This window comes from Magnolia sinica, chromosome 10, assembly GCF_029962835.1.
Source record: "Magnolia sinica isolate HGM2019 chromosome 10, MsV1, whole genome shotgun sequence".
NCBI lineage: Eukaryota > Viridiplantae > Streptophyta > Magnoliopsida > Magnoliales > Magnoliaceae > Magnolia > Magnolia sinica.
Genome location: NC_080582.1, coordinates 22,671,106 through 22,686,287, shown reverse-complemented (window position 1 = coordinate 22,686,287; position 15,182 = coordinate 22,671,106). Strand labels below are relative to the sequence as shown.

General features: G+C 40.1%; 1 long non-coding RNA gene across 1 annotated transcript; it reads right to left on the bottom strand.

Annotated features, from left to right (window-relative positions):
- Positions 1-1,391: 1,391 nt before the first annotated feature.
- On the bottom strand, positions 1,392-4,290 carry LOC131257389 (uncharacterized). Its single transcript, XR_009177355.1, has 5 exons — positions 3,703-4,290; positions 2,765-2,865; positions 2,559-2,675; positions 2,157-2,247; positions 1,392-1,692 (listed from the first exon to the last, which is right to left on the bottom strand). It is a non-coding gene; the product is annotated as an uncharacterized LOC131257389 (long non-coding RNA).
- Positions 4,291-15,182: the final 10,892 nt, after the last annotated feature.

Sequence of the window (15,182 nt, the reverse complement as noted above, 5' to 3'; positions counted from 1 at the left end):
TATATATATATATATATATATATATATATATATATATAATTCAATTGAAACTGGTCTTGAATTAAAAAAAATTAAAAAATTAAAAAATTTAGAAAAAACAAAAAAAAAAAATTTTAAAAAACAAATCCTCTATGTGGTCTATTCAAACTAAATTTAAGCACAATTGATTAAATTCCTATATACAAGGAAAAAGAAAAAAGGAAAAAGTCAAAAAGTAGCATTTAACAAATTGATGCATGGAAAACAATAAATCCTTTGATCCTCTATCTTTAAAAAGTCAAAAACTATCAAGGCAACAAATGTTGTAACTTGAATTCCATTACATCTATTGGCCCCACATTGATGCATGTGTTTTATACACGCCTGTCCATCCATATGCACCCTTCACACGTGACATTCAAGTGTACAAGTGACACATATCAATTGTAAATCTGGTTCATTAATTACAATTTTATGATCTACCAAATACCAGTTTTACATAATTCAATATTTTTTCATAGGAAGAATATGATCTACATAAAGATTGGATGGTCAAAATACCATAATATTTCCAGACTTGCAATTATTTTGCGATAAGAAAAGAAAGAAAGAAAGAAATTAAGAAAAGAGGTGCGTGGTTGTTATATTCATGCCCATTGCTATAAAGGACACGTATTTTCAAATGAAATAAGCTGTGTAAGCTGTCTTTTGTTGGAATGTGTTGATGTAGGACCTGCTAAAGAAGATCTGCTTTTTGTTAGAATGTGTTGATGTAGGCACTACTAGAGGAAGCTTACTTTTGGTGCAGGTGAAAGCTTCCAATCAAATAACTTTTCATAAATTTCAATGGTGTCCTGTTCGAGAAAGGTTGGACATGCTCTCAACAGAGGCATGTCAAGCAAATAACATGTGGTGGGCCCTCCCCAAGAGGAGTTAAATGTAATAACATGTGGTGCAATGGGCCATATATCAGATATTAGAGCTGATAAGAATAAAAATTGCAATCTGCCATAGTGAGCAGAGACTGGTCTGATTTTTGGGCCATATCAGCTTTGTGCATGAAGACTTTAGTATACATATAATTATGATCTATAAATCATGTTGAAAGCATAAAGAAGAGCACTTCAGTAAGATGCTATAGCATCACCATTTTTCACACTTTCAAGGACAAGTACACCATCTGGAAACAACTTAAGATTCCCTTATGAGGGGTTTAATGAAACAAGAGACTGTGATATGGTGAGATGACTTTCATTTTATGCACATTAATGAGGAAACTTTTATGCAAAATGAGCTTAAACTTATCACATAGGATCCTACAATCAGTGCGACAAATATCTCTGAGATTTTGTACATCTTGCAATATCATCTCAAAATTTTGCTCAAACAATATTATCGAATAGCATCAGGAGTTTCAAAATCTCACCACTTTTTGAAAGCTAAAATAAATCATTTTAGACCTATATTTTCTAATCCTTAAAATCATTTTATTAATTTATAATGAACAGTTAATCCTGGAAGAACTGTTGTGTGTATTGATCATCCAAGAATCCCTTCCAAACAGGAGGGAAAAAAAAAAACCAAAACCAACTTCAGAAAATGAAAAGAAGAAAAAGTTGTGGGTCTTTTTACTCATATAGACAGATTCTGGTCCAAAATATGGGGTTCACAAACAACTTTGGCATCCTCAATGCTGCAGCCTCTTCTATCTTCCTGGCCAAAGGTTCTCCAATGTTAGTAATTTAAATGCAGGAATTCTTTTTATATGAATGTACGCCAGGAATTATTTGAACTTTGCCTGAGGCAGATTCCTTTTTATTTAGTTATTTATTTATTTAATATAAAAGAAAAGAAGACAGAGAAGAAGAAAATGGATGAGAGAATAAACTAATAAACTAAATTCCATAAGACTATTACATTAGAAAGATGTTAAAGAATTGCAATATAAGAAAATAACATAAACAGTTTGGTGTTAAACTAATATATAATTAAACAAGTGGCACGACTGAGATTAAATTCTGATGAGGAACCTTTATCTTTCATATGATAACGATTTTCTGGGAGATTCTGGTTGAAACTATGCATGAAAATAAGTTTTGTCAATATGTGGCTGGAAAAAAAAATAAAAGAAAAGGAAAGAAAAAAACTTTAAGACCCTCTGGAACCTAGACACACACATACACTTGCACATGTATATATAGATATATCCCATGTGTATCAGGTTTTGCTGGACTCTTCTTTCCTCATAGCAAGCATCCACAGTACAACCTGGCAACATAACATAATATAAGTCAACCTTGCACTGAACCATACCAGAACTTGATATGAGACTGTGAAATCAAATCCTAGGCCCTGTTTGGTTGCCACTTAAAATGACTCAAACTACTTTATTTAGAGATTTTGGTAATGATTAAAAGTAATCTTGATAACCCATAATTAAGTTTCTAGAACAAGCATGATCATACAGAAATCCAGAACCTAGGCCAAAGTATCTTATTCAAAAGAAAATGAGAGGTTATGGTTCCTTAAGAACACAACATCAAATAAATGAAATAATGACCATGCTTAATGCTTCTTACCTCAATAGCGTGTGATTCTGCAAGCCAGTCCAGCCTAAGGCCCTGAGTAGTCTGGTCAAGAAATTGCGTCCAAATTTTCCATTCAGAAAACGAGCAATCAGTTGCTAAATAGCTCACCTGAAACACAGCAGTTCACTTGATCATTTGCAAGATTATGCTGTCAACCCAGCACTAATGTCAGAGATGAAGGAACCCATGAGAAATACCCATGTCGTGAAACCCTCATTAAGCCACAAATGTATCCACCATTCCATTCAAGATTTCCAAACCATTGATGTGCAAGTTCATGTGCTACAACAATTGCAACCTGCAGAGAAAGATAGCCATGATGAAATAGTTTGTGTAAACTTCGAGTCAAACTACCGGTGCAAATCAAATTGTGGCTGTGTTTTAAATAGTGAATAGCATGTAGCGTAGTGTTCGTCCCAATGACGCGTGACGTGTAAGCTACATGCCACTTTTAGATATTTTATTAAGGTTGCCCTTGGTTGAACCAAATATCATGAAGTTTCATTGCACCAAACTGGATTGATTATTAATGCAATTTAATGAAATGTGATATTTGATGTAACCAAACACAACATTAAACAATAGGAAAAATATTTGATGTAACCAAAGAAGTAAAGCAAAAAAGATCGTTTGGATCCAGATTAGGCATAAAAGAAGACGTGGCTTCCCCATGAAAACGCCAATGAGTATAACTCGTATTAAATCCGTCACACACAATATAATCGTATGCTTCTTGTCGAGATACCCGGAAGTTGTTATTGTAGTTCTTACATGGACGTAGGATCCTCCCTCTATCACTTGTATTTGTAAATGCAAAGTCTAGAAATTCCGTAGCTCCACTTAAGTATGCATTACTTACCCTAAATCATTCAATGCAATTGGAGGACATATCAAACAATGCATCTTAACCATTGGGCCATAACAACTGGAAGGAGAAGTTACTGAGATGCCTTAACAAATGAATCCAATTCTTATCCATCACTATGTTCCTTAGCTAATTCGACAAGTTAGTTGAAATACAACGTGGGCCCGACTAAGCTTCTTAGGAGAGATAAACTAGAATGGGTATAAGAGAAATTCAAGGAAGAGTATTAAAGAGACAAATTACAATGAAACAAACACCATCATTACTCACCCCACAAGCAATGACGATTTAGGGATTCCTATAGAATCCCTAATGATATCTTTAATTGACTGGCTAAATTAGTCATCCATCTAAGACTGGATAGATTGCAATGCTTTTACGTTCTCATTTAAATGTCCACACCAAAATTCCGGCAGCATCTCCCCACGTCTCTCTAGATACGTTGATCTTGCATTTGATTTCCACATCAAGTATCTATATAATGTGAGGATATTTGACATTAGAAATAAATATAAGAAATATAACCAGAGAGAAAAGGACAGATACAATGCAGAACTAGCATGTGCATTTAAATCAGGGAACCAAAAGCATTCTAATCTATCCAGCCTTGAATTGTCCAAACGTGGGACAATTTGAGAATTTTTATGCCTCTAAAAGCACACTATATCTATACTTGGCCACATAAAAATTTTCAAATGGGCAACTGATTGTCTTATACTTAAACAATTACATAACCGCAATTGACATTCATCATCTAGCTAACTAATAATAGAATGTATTTTAAACTAAAGGAACAAATTTTGTTTTGATAAATTAACCTAGTAATATCTACTACATACTAGTAACATATAAACAATATTAGAGCACCATACCATAGGCTGCAAGAATATCATGTCCCCTTAAAAAATAAATCCTTATATATATAAGTTGTTTATTGTCATTCTCAATCACAAGTATTATTCATTATGCATTATGGTTAAGAATACAGAGGTCAAGTAATGCATTATGCAACATATCCAATTGCAACATCCCATTATTTATTTGTCAATACAAGAAAAATTAGTAGTCAGTCCAATAAACTATAAAAGCCAAGTTAAAATTACCACACTGCAAGTCTTCTAAAATTATATCATGATTTTAGAAAGAAAAAAATTGGTACTTCTTTTTGTACAGCTTGGAGATGAGAAACTTTTACATCCTCAACTGAATGAACAGACTGGTGAAACACAAGAATCTAGTGAGGCTCAAGTGTTTGATAAATTTTGGTAATAAACTTTAAAGTACAGATAATAAGTTGCTGGAAGAAGAGAATAAGATGCTAAAAGACATTACAAATCAAAAAAAAAAAAAAAAAAAAAAACACACAAAATCATGAGAAGAGGAATTCTCATGATTGTAGTACAACTGGCTGCAGGTTAACTTAACCTTCAACCCATTTAAAAACCATTTTCCCCTTGAAAAATAGAAGAGGAATTCTCACCTTTAACTGGTTGTAGGTTAGCATAACGCAAAAACTGTAAAATGTGCCAACCTAGCACAGGTTTGTATCAATGGTATGGTCTTCCAACCATACAGCCATATGGGACAATTCATCGATAGAGAAAGAATGGGCGTACAAGTGACATCCACACAAAACATTCTCTTTTTGAGGTAATTCATCCAACAATTGGTATGCATGATGTACAACGCATGATGTACAACAGGTATTAGGCAATGTTTTGTACGAAGGATTACAGAGTAATATTTCAATTTTCAGTTTTTACAAGCAGGCTTATTGTTCAGTAACCCAAAATGCTGGCATTGTGGTCCCACTATGAATGGAGCACCAAAAAGATGAAAAGGTGGCCAGACTTGCACAAACTGAAAATAAAGGGCAATAACATAGAGGAAACTAAAAAAAAACAAGTTAAAGGGGCTATATTATAGTTGACAGTATCAAGCGAGAGAGAGAGAGAGAGAGAGAGAGAGAGAGAGAGAGAGAGAGAGAGAGAGAGAGAGAGAGAGAGAGATTTGACTGTCTAAAAGCCCCTTGATACTGTCCAAAAGCCCCAACATCAAGGAAGGAAAAATCCAATCTTGTTCCATTTGGCTGAGTAGATTATCATTGCTGCAACCAAATAATGCAAATTATTCATGGAAACTGAGCATAAATAGCACATGGAACTAGAATCGCATTTGAACCGGCATGTTAACATTCTTCTTTTAAAATTTACTGCCTTGCATATACAGTTTGTCTAATGAGAACTAACCTGTAAATGACGTGTTGCTTAATCCTGCAAAAATAGCAGAAAAAGAATTCAAATGAGCAGATGTTCACTAGATTGGACCACAATTAAAAACAGAATGCAAATATGTCAACAAAACTTGATGGAATACTGCATATGCACTACTCCAAGTAATTCACAGCACGAGTATACCAGATAAAAGACGATCAACAGCAAAAACATCTTCCCTAGCAGATGCTCCCATATGGTTTACACATACCATTTATAACAGGCTCTTTGGAGCCAACAACTTATATGTGTGAAATCCACTTCATTCATCAAGTGAGGAACCTCTCATGTTAACCATGCATATATAAGAGATCAGCCTAGTAGAAAATTCAGATGGGTGAATTTTCTTCTAATTTTGTTTTTATGTTGCGGGTGATTTTCCCCACTTCATCAACATCTTTCTCCGTCCAACGCATGATTGCTGAAAGCAAACTAACAATACTTTCAGCAACAATAGTTCTGAATGGGCTATTGCAGGAAGCATGAAACATGCAAAGAACAAAGACAATTACACCTTTCATTGCAGAAGCTTTTGTAACAGACTTAGATTCCTTATTGGCATCCTGCAAAAAAAAAAAAAACTGAGTTGTGGCTTTTGGGTTTCAATTACATCAGATCTTTTATTCAAGTCATGATACAAAATAAAATTCAAATCTTTTAAGACCTGATTGAATTTCATCGACTTAATGCAAAGATAATCTACAAGCTCGAAACAGAGCTAATCACAGGTTCACCAGGCTAGAAATAATCCATTGATCTAAATGCATCTTTTACGCTGCATTTTGAAACACACCTGAGTTAGATTTCAATTGTTCAGTTCAATTAGGTGGCAATGATCAAATTGTATCGACGGTTAGTGTTATTCATAATGGAGTACAAATTGCAATTAAATTCCTTTATAGTTGAACTTGGAATAATGATCACCTAGGAGAATCTCCATTTCCAGGAGCCAAAGCCACCTCCGGAATCTCCATGCCAAGCACAAAACAGAGGATCCATTGAACTAAAAAACAATGAGAAACAGGTGTTGCTTTGAACTGTAAATCAGAATCTGGTCAGTCTTCCACATTCACATCCCAATTACAGAAGGCAAATGGTGGGCTGGGCTGGCCCATCAGGTTTTAGATCAGGCTTGATATTAATTGTCCTCAGCCCTGTAATAAATGCCCTGGATCTAGTATGAACTTGAGCTTGAAGCTCGATCTTAGGTTCTTCAAAATTTCATATCTAGCGGAGCCAAGCTATAAAAAAAAAAAAAAAAGCATCCCCGTTTAGTTGAATCAGGGGTGGGCCAACGCACGAATCTCTCAGCCTGGTCTGCTGACAAGGTCCATTCATCAAGTGGGCCATGACTGTACATGGTGACATGATAGCAGATGCGTGCCAGATGCTGAAGGGCCTCTTCACCCTTTTGGAATCGCCTGGTCTGTTGACAAGAAGAACCCCTACTAGGCCATTTGGAATCGCCTCTATGAACTCATTAGGGTTTCAACATTGTAAATCCCTAATTAGGGTTTCAACATTATAAATCCCTAATTAGGGTTTCAACATTGAAGACACTCGATCTCAAGAGAGAGATTGAGCTCGAGATTGACACGTAAAGAGAGAGAGAGAGAGAGAGAGAGAGAGAGAGAGAGAGAGTTAGCGTTCGTCGAGGAATTGCAGAGAGAGATCAGAGAAAGAGAGAGAGAGTCGGCGTCCGTCGTGGAGTTGTAGAGAGTCGGCGTCCGTCGAGGAGTTGCAGAGAGAGATCAGAGAGAGAGAGAGAGTTGGCGTCCGTCATAGAGTTGTAGAGAGAGATCAGAGAGAGAGAGAGAGTCAGCGTTCGTTGAGGAGTTGCAGAGAGAGAGGGGGGGCGGGGAGAAGGAGAGTGATCTGCAGGGGCTAGGGTTGTTGGGTTTTTGTGGTTTTGTATTTATACTAATCTTGTGCCAGCGCTCGGTTTTACCAAGCGCCGATAAAGGATCCCGCCAAAGGGTCGCGTATAACCTTTAATCTTGTAGTGTATCCAAGACAGCTATCCAGAATCCCCCGTGCCTTCGACAATAAATAAATAAAATCAGGGTTACTCATCCTCTGACAAGTGTCACTGTACAGCTACTCAGATGGTCCAAATGAGGCTCCACATGACGGGTGGTCCACATAAGAGGTGGCCCACATGATGGATGGTCGATATCAAAGTTGGGCTCCACATTATGGATGACCCACGTCTAGGTAAGCTCACGTAATGGATTATCCACATTAAAGGTAGGCCCTTAAACATGAATGGCTTAAATATCTAAAGCAACCCCAAATGATGGACAACCCATATTAAAGGCAGGGCCTATTGGCTCTACGAACCCCAAATGGTGACAAGTGCACCTCCACTTGCAAGGGAGAGAGAAAATATATTAAAATTTACTTTTTCAAAACCAAGCTATTGTTGTAAAGAACTTGCTGCTTTTCCTAATGCAACTACCTGTTTTCAACATTCCTATTTATAAGTTTAGGAAGAGATTACAAAAGACACTAATGCCCCTGTATGATACATTCACCAGGAGTAAATACACTACAAATTTCTGAAAATAATAAATAGCATTAGGCAGCCAAACATTTTTCTAGATGAATCTGTATTAAATAGGAAGGATAAATTTGTGGGATGAATCTGAAATTCTAGGGAGAATGCATCTGCTGGAAGAATCTAAAATTCCAGGGAGAATGGATCTGGATAAACCTGGAAAATGCTAGGGGAGGATGTATCTGGTTGAATCTAGAAAATAGCAAGAAGCATGTATATGGATGAATCTGAACAGATTGGTTTGGACGTCCACCACTCCCCTTCAAACCATAACTGGCTTCATTCCGAGCATCGACCTTAGTCGTTTGAATGCATTTGTCGATAGTGCCTTGGTGAAAATATTTGCCACTTATTCGATAGTATGGTAGTACTCCAATTTCACTGTTTTCTGCTTGACTTGATCTCTTAGAAAGTGATACCTAGTATCAATGTGCTTGCTCTTTCCATGTTGCATTGAATTTTTGGCAAGTTCAATTGTCGACTTGTTATCCATGTATATAACTGTGGATTCCTCTTGTGGATGTTTCTGCTCCTTTAGCAGGTTCTTCAACCATATTGCTTTACAGACTGTGGACAATCCTGCCATATACTCTGATTCACGTGTGGACAAAGTGACTAGACTTTGCTTCTTTGAGTTCCATGTGAAGGCAATTGACCCAAGATAGAATACATATCCTGTGATATTTTTTCTTTCATCTTGATCACCTCTCCAATCACTGTATGAGTATAGATATAATATTGCTTCATCATTGTATGGATAGAAGAGACCGAATTCCATAGTTTCTTTAACATACCTGAGGATTCTTTTTTCCGCAAGCTAGTGTGATTCTTTTGGTGCTTCCATATACCTACTTAAAAGCCCAACACTATAGACGATATCTAGCCTAGTGATTGCAAGGTATCTGAGACTTCCAATCAGACTCTTAAATAGAGTCGAGTCCATGCTTCTTCCTTCTCCTTCTTTTGTCATCTTCAGGTGTAATGTAAGATCCGTATCCTAGCCCGTACTGTTCCGTAGGCTTCCGCGGTCATCGCAGTCGAATTCCGGCAACCCGCGATCGGTTATCGGCGTATGCATGCAACCCTGAGATGTTCCCGTATATCTGAGTCTGCTCGACCCGAGACTTGTACCAGTACGACCGCGCTGTCACGGTAGTTCCGACGCCGCGTATTACGTGCCGAGCCGTTACCTAGGCCAAGAGATGTGGGCCCGCGTTCAGTTCGAGGAAAAACGCCGTGCGTTGCAATCCCTAGAAAATCCATTACATCAATCACTTCACTTGTCAAAGTACACATATTAATCTATCTCATCCTCAAGTACAAAAGCAACCCCTAAAAGTCAACTCTATCCCTTACCCAAGTTCACCCATCCATCCTTCTCTCCCATCACTCCTCTCCCATCACTTCTCTCCCTCTCATTCTCTCTCTCCAGTTTCAAACAACACCCCATGCGAGCACCCAACGTCTATGGCTCCATGAGAGGAGCTAGTGTGGCCCACCTTTCTATCTCTCATCTCCACCCTCTGAAACCAATCTCAACCATTGAAATTCTTTCCTTGGAGCTCTAAGACTTATTGGAGGAAGTAGGAGTTCAAGATTTAGAGGTGGGTGCTTCTCTCTCTCTCTCTCTCTCTCTCTCTCTCTCTCTCTCTCTCTCTCTCATTTGTTTTGTGTGTGAAGATGTGATTGTGTGACCCACTTAATGAGTTGTGAGATGTCCAAACCGTTCATCAAATGGACCTCACCTTGATGTGTCTTATGCACACCATCCAAACATTTGGTGGCCCACCCTAGTAGCACGTCTATGGGTGAGGCCCACCTTAAATGTGTTATATGCAGCTGTCCAGTGTCCCTGGATGCTGGATGGGCTTCACAGTAAAGTGTGAGTTGACAGTGGATGCACTAAAGCCAATAAGGAAAAAAACACCGGCCCCACAATGCCGGTGGGGGCCACCTTGATATATGTGTTTACGTCCAAGCCGTCCATCCAGGCCTGGATTTGGATGTCTAGACGTTATTCTATGCATTTGGTGGGCCCCTTTAAGCATGGGCCCTCTCCCAAAATCAGTCATACCTGGAGTTCAGGTGGCCCACATCACAGGGAAAAGTGGAATTGAACACCTGCCATTGAAACCTTATTTGGGTCACAAAAGTTTTGGATCTATATGGAATTTGTTTTTCATCTTAATCGAGGCCATCCACCCATGTGAGACCCACACGTGAGGTATATCCATGCCGTCCATGGCCTGGACGGTGGGGGCCACCTTGATATATGTGTTTACGTCCAAGCCGTCCATCCAGGCCTGGATTTGGATGTCTAGACGTTATTCTTTTCAAAAAGAAAGAAAGGTAATATTATATATTATATAATATAATATTCATATTAGGTATATATGGGATGGTGGCCCCACGTGGAAACCACCTTGCTGTTATATATATATATATATATATATACACACACACACACACACACACACACACACACACACACACACACACACACACACACACACACACACACACACACACACACACGATATATATTATTATATAATATAATATTTTAATATTAAATAAATATCATGGTGGGTTTGGCATTTTAGGTACGCCCCACCATGGTGCGTGTGTTGTATCCCTACTGTCCATCTGTGTGTGGACGTGGGGCTACTGTGATGTTTGGGTTTTTGCCACACCCGCCCCACCGTCAGATGGATGTGTTGCATCCAGCCGTCCATCCATTTGGCTAGCTTGTCTCAAGATTGAGACTGGAGATGAGACAGATCCAGTTATCAAGTGGACCACACTACAGACAATAGTGGTGTTGAACGTCTGCCATTGGGACCCCATTTTGGGTTACAGAAGTTTTGGACTAATATGATATTTGTTTCTTGCTCTTGTCTAGGTCTTTGTGACCTTATAAGTTGACCGGATGGAAAATAAACGCCATGGTGGTCCCCCCCGCAAAATTTTAACAATGGAAATCATTATCACCATTATTAATTGTGTTATGGTCAAGGTGATCTTTTGATCTGATTCATCGTTTGGATAATGCTATACAATGATCTCTACAGATTGGATGAATGGTGCTACCCAAGCAGTTAGGCCTATTTGTTGTATTTGAGAGGCCTAATATGATGTATTTAGAGCCCATGGGTTGAGGCCCATTGTGATGTATTTGAGGCTCATGGGATAGGGCCCATTATAATGGAATTGCGGCCCAAATAGAGAGACCCATTGTGATGTATATTGGGCCTATGAGTGAGGCCTGATATAAGCCCCGTATCCTAGACCGTACCGTTCCATAAGCTTCCGCGGTCTTTCCGGTCGAATTCCGGCAACCTTCGACCCTTAACCGGTATTTGCGTGCGACTTTAATTCTCATGCTGTCAACCCGAATCGACTCAACCTAGGACTTGTACCTTAGCAACCGCGTCATCGCCGCGGTTCCGATGCCATGACTCGCGTGCCGAGGCGATACCCTGGTCGGGAGATGTGGGCTAGTGTTCGGTGCGAGAAAAATGCCGCGCATTGCAAATTCTGAGAGAATCTCTACAAGATGTCATTTCAATCAATCAATCCATCCCATCATGTCAAGTACACATCACCTTTCACCCATTCCCAAGTAAGCCCCAAAAGTCAAAAAAAAAAATCTTACAAACCCATGCTTTTCTTACAACTTTTGCCACAAAAGTCAAAAGAAGCCTTTCACACCCATCCCTCTCTCTCCCATCCATCACCCATCATCAACACATCACCCATCCCTCTCCCTTTTCAAGTCTCTCTCTCTCATTCATTTTCAAACTCATTCCCAAGCAACCCAAGAGCACCATCCGTCCAAGCTCTTCCTCTCCAAGAGAGCTTCAAGTGTGGCCCATTTCCATCCCTAGATCTCCCATCCTAGCCATCCATTTCTCATCTTTCTCTATCAAAGAGAAGCACAAGGAGCTAAGGAAGCCTAGGGAGCAAGAAGATCAAGCGGTGGGTGCTTTGATAGGATAGTTTTTAATGTTTTTAAGATGGGCCAAGTGAGGCCAACCGATCAATGGTTTAGATCTCACTTTGGAACCTAAGATGTAGCCGATGGCCCACTTGGATCATCATGATCATTCCATGATGGGGCCATTCTCCATGGACCCCATCATGATGTTTATTTTCCTTGCATACTTAGTGTCATCTAGACCGTCTATTTTAGTAGAGAAGAGATCTCCGCCGTTGGATTTTTTTTATTTAATGGGCCTATGTGTAATAGGACCCACTTGATGTATGATTTAGTGCAAGGGAGAGCCCATAGTGCCGGGGTCCCTCCATCACGCGTATCCCACTCTCTATCTCTCTCTCTCTCCCTCTTTATTTCTTTTTTTATGTGTGATGCTAATGAGGTTGTGTGGCCCACTTGAATGGACCCCACCATGAATCATGTATTTGATCCAAGCCATTTGTAGGTGGGGGCCCTTTTTTCATATATGTTGTGACCACACCATCCATCATTTGGTGGCCCACCTAAATAGGGCCCACCTTAAAGTGCTATGCAACACTATCCAGCGTCCAGGGACACTAGACGTGTAAGGGAAACAAAAATATTAGCTTGCTTCACAAGCTTTTTGGGTGGACCACTTGTTCAGGCCCCACCTTGATGCATGTGTTCAATCCAAGTCGTCCAACCTTTTCTTCAGACTATTTTAGGCGTTGAGCCGAGAAATGAGGTTGATCCGAGTATCTGGTAGGCCATAGCATTAAAAACGGTGATTTTCACCTTTCAAATGTACTTAAAATTTCTTACGCGCCAGGATATGTCTAATATTGGGCTCGATGGACTTGTCATAGTCTGCAGAGACCAATGGCTGGGATGGATTTACATGATGGGGCCGCACACCTGAAAAACCACAAGAAATGCGTTTTTTAAAAAAAAAAGAAACATGCATGAGCAGCAGCCGCTGCTGTGTTAGAAGAGCAGCAGCCGCTGCCTGCGCACCAGCGCCCGGGCAGACTAGGCGGACGGACAGCCACCACAGTTGTAGCTGTGGGCCCCACCTTGATGTTTATTTGTCATCCAACCCATTCATATGGTGGGCCTTAAGGGCAGTGGACCACCCTCCAAATTTCAGGTCCATCCAAGACTCAGGTGGCCCACATCATAGGAAACAGTGTGAATTAAACTTTACCCTTGAAACCTTTTTTTGGGTCCACAGAAGTTTTGGATCAGGGTGAAATTTGTTTTCACCCTTCATCTAGGTCTACTTGACCTTATCAATGGGTTGGATGGAGTGTAAACATTATGGTGGGCCCCACATGGAGCCCACAGTGATATATGTGCTTTACTCCCACCGTCCAGGCGGACGGTGGAGCCCACTACTGCAATTTATGTGTGGGGGTGTGCCTGTACGTGTGCGTGTGTGTGTGGCCGTATGTGTGTGTGTGTGTGTGTGTGTGTGTGTGTGTGTGTGTGTGTGTGTGTGTGTGTGTGTATGTAGAAAATATTATATTATATATACTATATATAAAATATATATTATATTATATATAATATACTGGGTGGTGGGCCTTCATGTGGACCCCCATGAAGCAGGTGTTGCATCCAATCTGTCCATCCATTTTTTGAAAAAAAGGTTATTTTATGACATGGGCTTAGAGAATGGGCCAGATCCATAGTCCAAGTGGACCCCACCTTGGCATGCATATAAGGCCCATTAAAATGTATTGAGGCCTAAGGGTTGAGGCCCATTTGATGTACATGTGGGGCCCAATTGGTGAGGCCCATTTGATACACATAAGGCCCATGTGATTAAGCCCATGTGATGTATTTTAAGGCCCATGGGCTATGGCCCATTGCAATGTACATAAGGCCCGTTGGTGGGATTCATTAATGCGGCCCATTTAATGAATGTAAGGCCCATGTGATACGGCCCATTTGATGTATTGAAGGCCCAATGGGATATATCTAAGGTCCATTGCAATGTGCAATCCCAACATAGTTTATGTAATGATGTTTATGACAGTTGTACCTTGGGAGCAATGTTGGTTTGACGTCCACATAGCACGTTTAAATATTGGTTAAACGTCCACATTACGACTCTCCCTAGGGCCATTGATAGGCCTGTACTCGTTGTGTGTAGGCCGTCTAGGCCATCTGCATTGTAAGAATAATGCATTACTTTATAACATGTGTAGTATAGCTCCATAACTCATGATCATACGCATCATATGTATGCTTGATATGAGAAGTGACTGATCATAGCATATGCCTTCGGGCAGATTGTTTAGGGGCTCCCGATTAGGGGGTGTTGCCCTACATGAGCGCATGATACACGCAGGATTGTGGTATGACTGGACAGTATGATTCATGCATTCGCATTGTGTGATATAATTACTATATGCCCTAGCGACATCAGGGTCGTAGCCTCCACTGACGTATCGTGGTTAACAGGATTGGATACCGAAAATATTGTTCTACATGGGATGCTATAGATATCCCTGGGTGAAAGTCCCTAAACCCTTATGGTACCAACAGGTTGCTCCAATGTCTAGACCGAGTGGGTGCATGAGCACCGAGTGCTGATTACCAGACGGTTGCGCTTTCCACTATATCGTGGTTGGTTGGAAGGGGGTGCGGCCTTACCTGCCCAAGAGTAGGGGGCAATGCTAGGATGAGTCTGACCAGCTCGAGGAATGGGTCCGCTATTGACGAGCCGCGCCCAATATTGGCAGGCGGATAGTGAGGTCTTTTCCACTCACCTTATTGCGCGTGATGGGGCGGCAATCTGGCTTGGAGTGTACTAGACCTCGATGATATTCCGGATTTTAAGTTGTATCGATATGTGGACTTAGATGAGGATTTGTATGCTTGGGTTGCATTTCGCATTGCATGGCCTTGGTACGGCTAATGGTATTCTTGGCATTCATCAGTATGTTCCGCATTACTC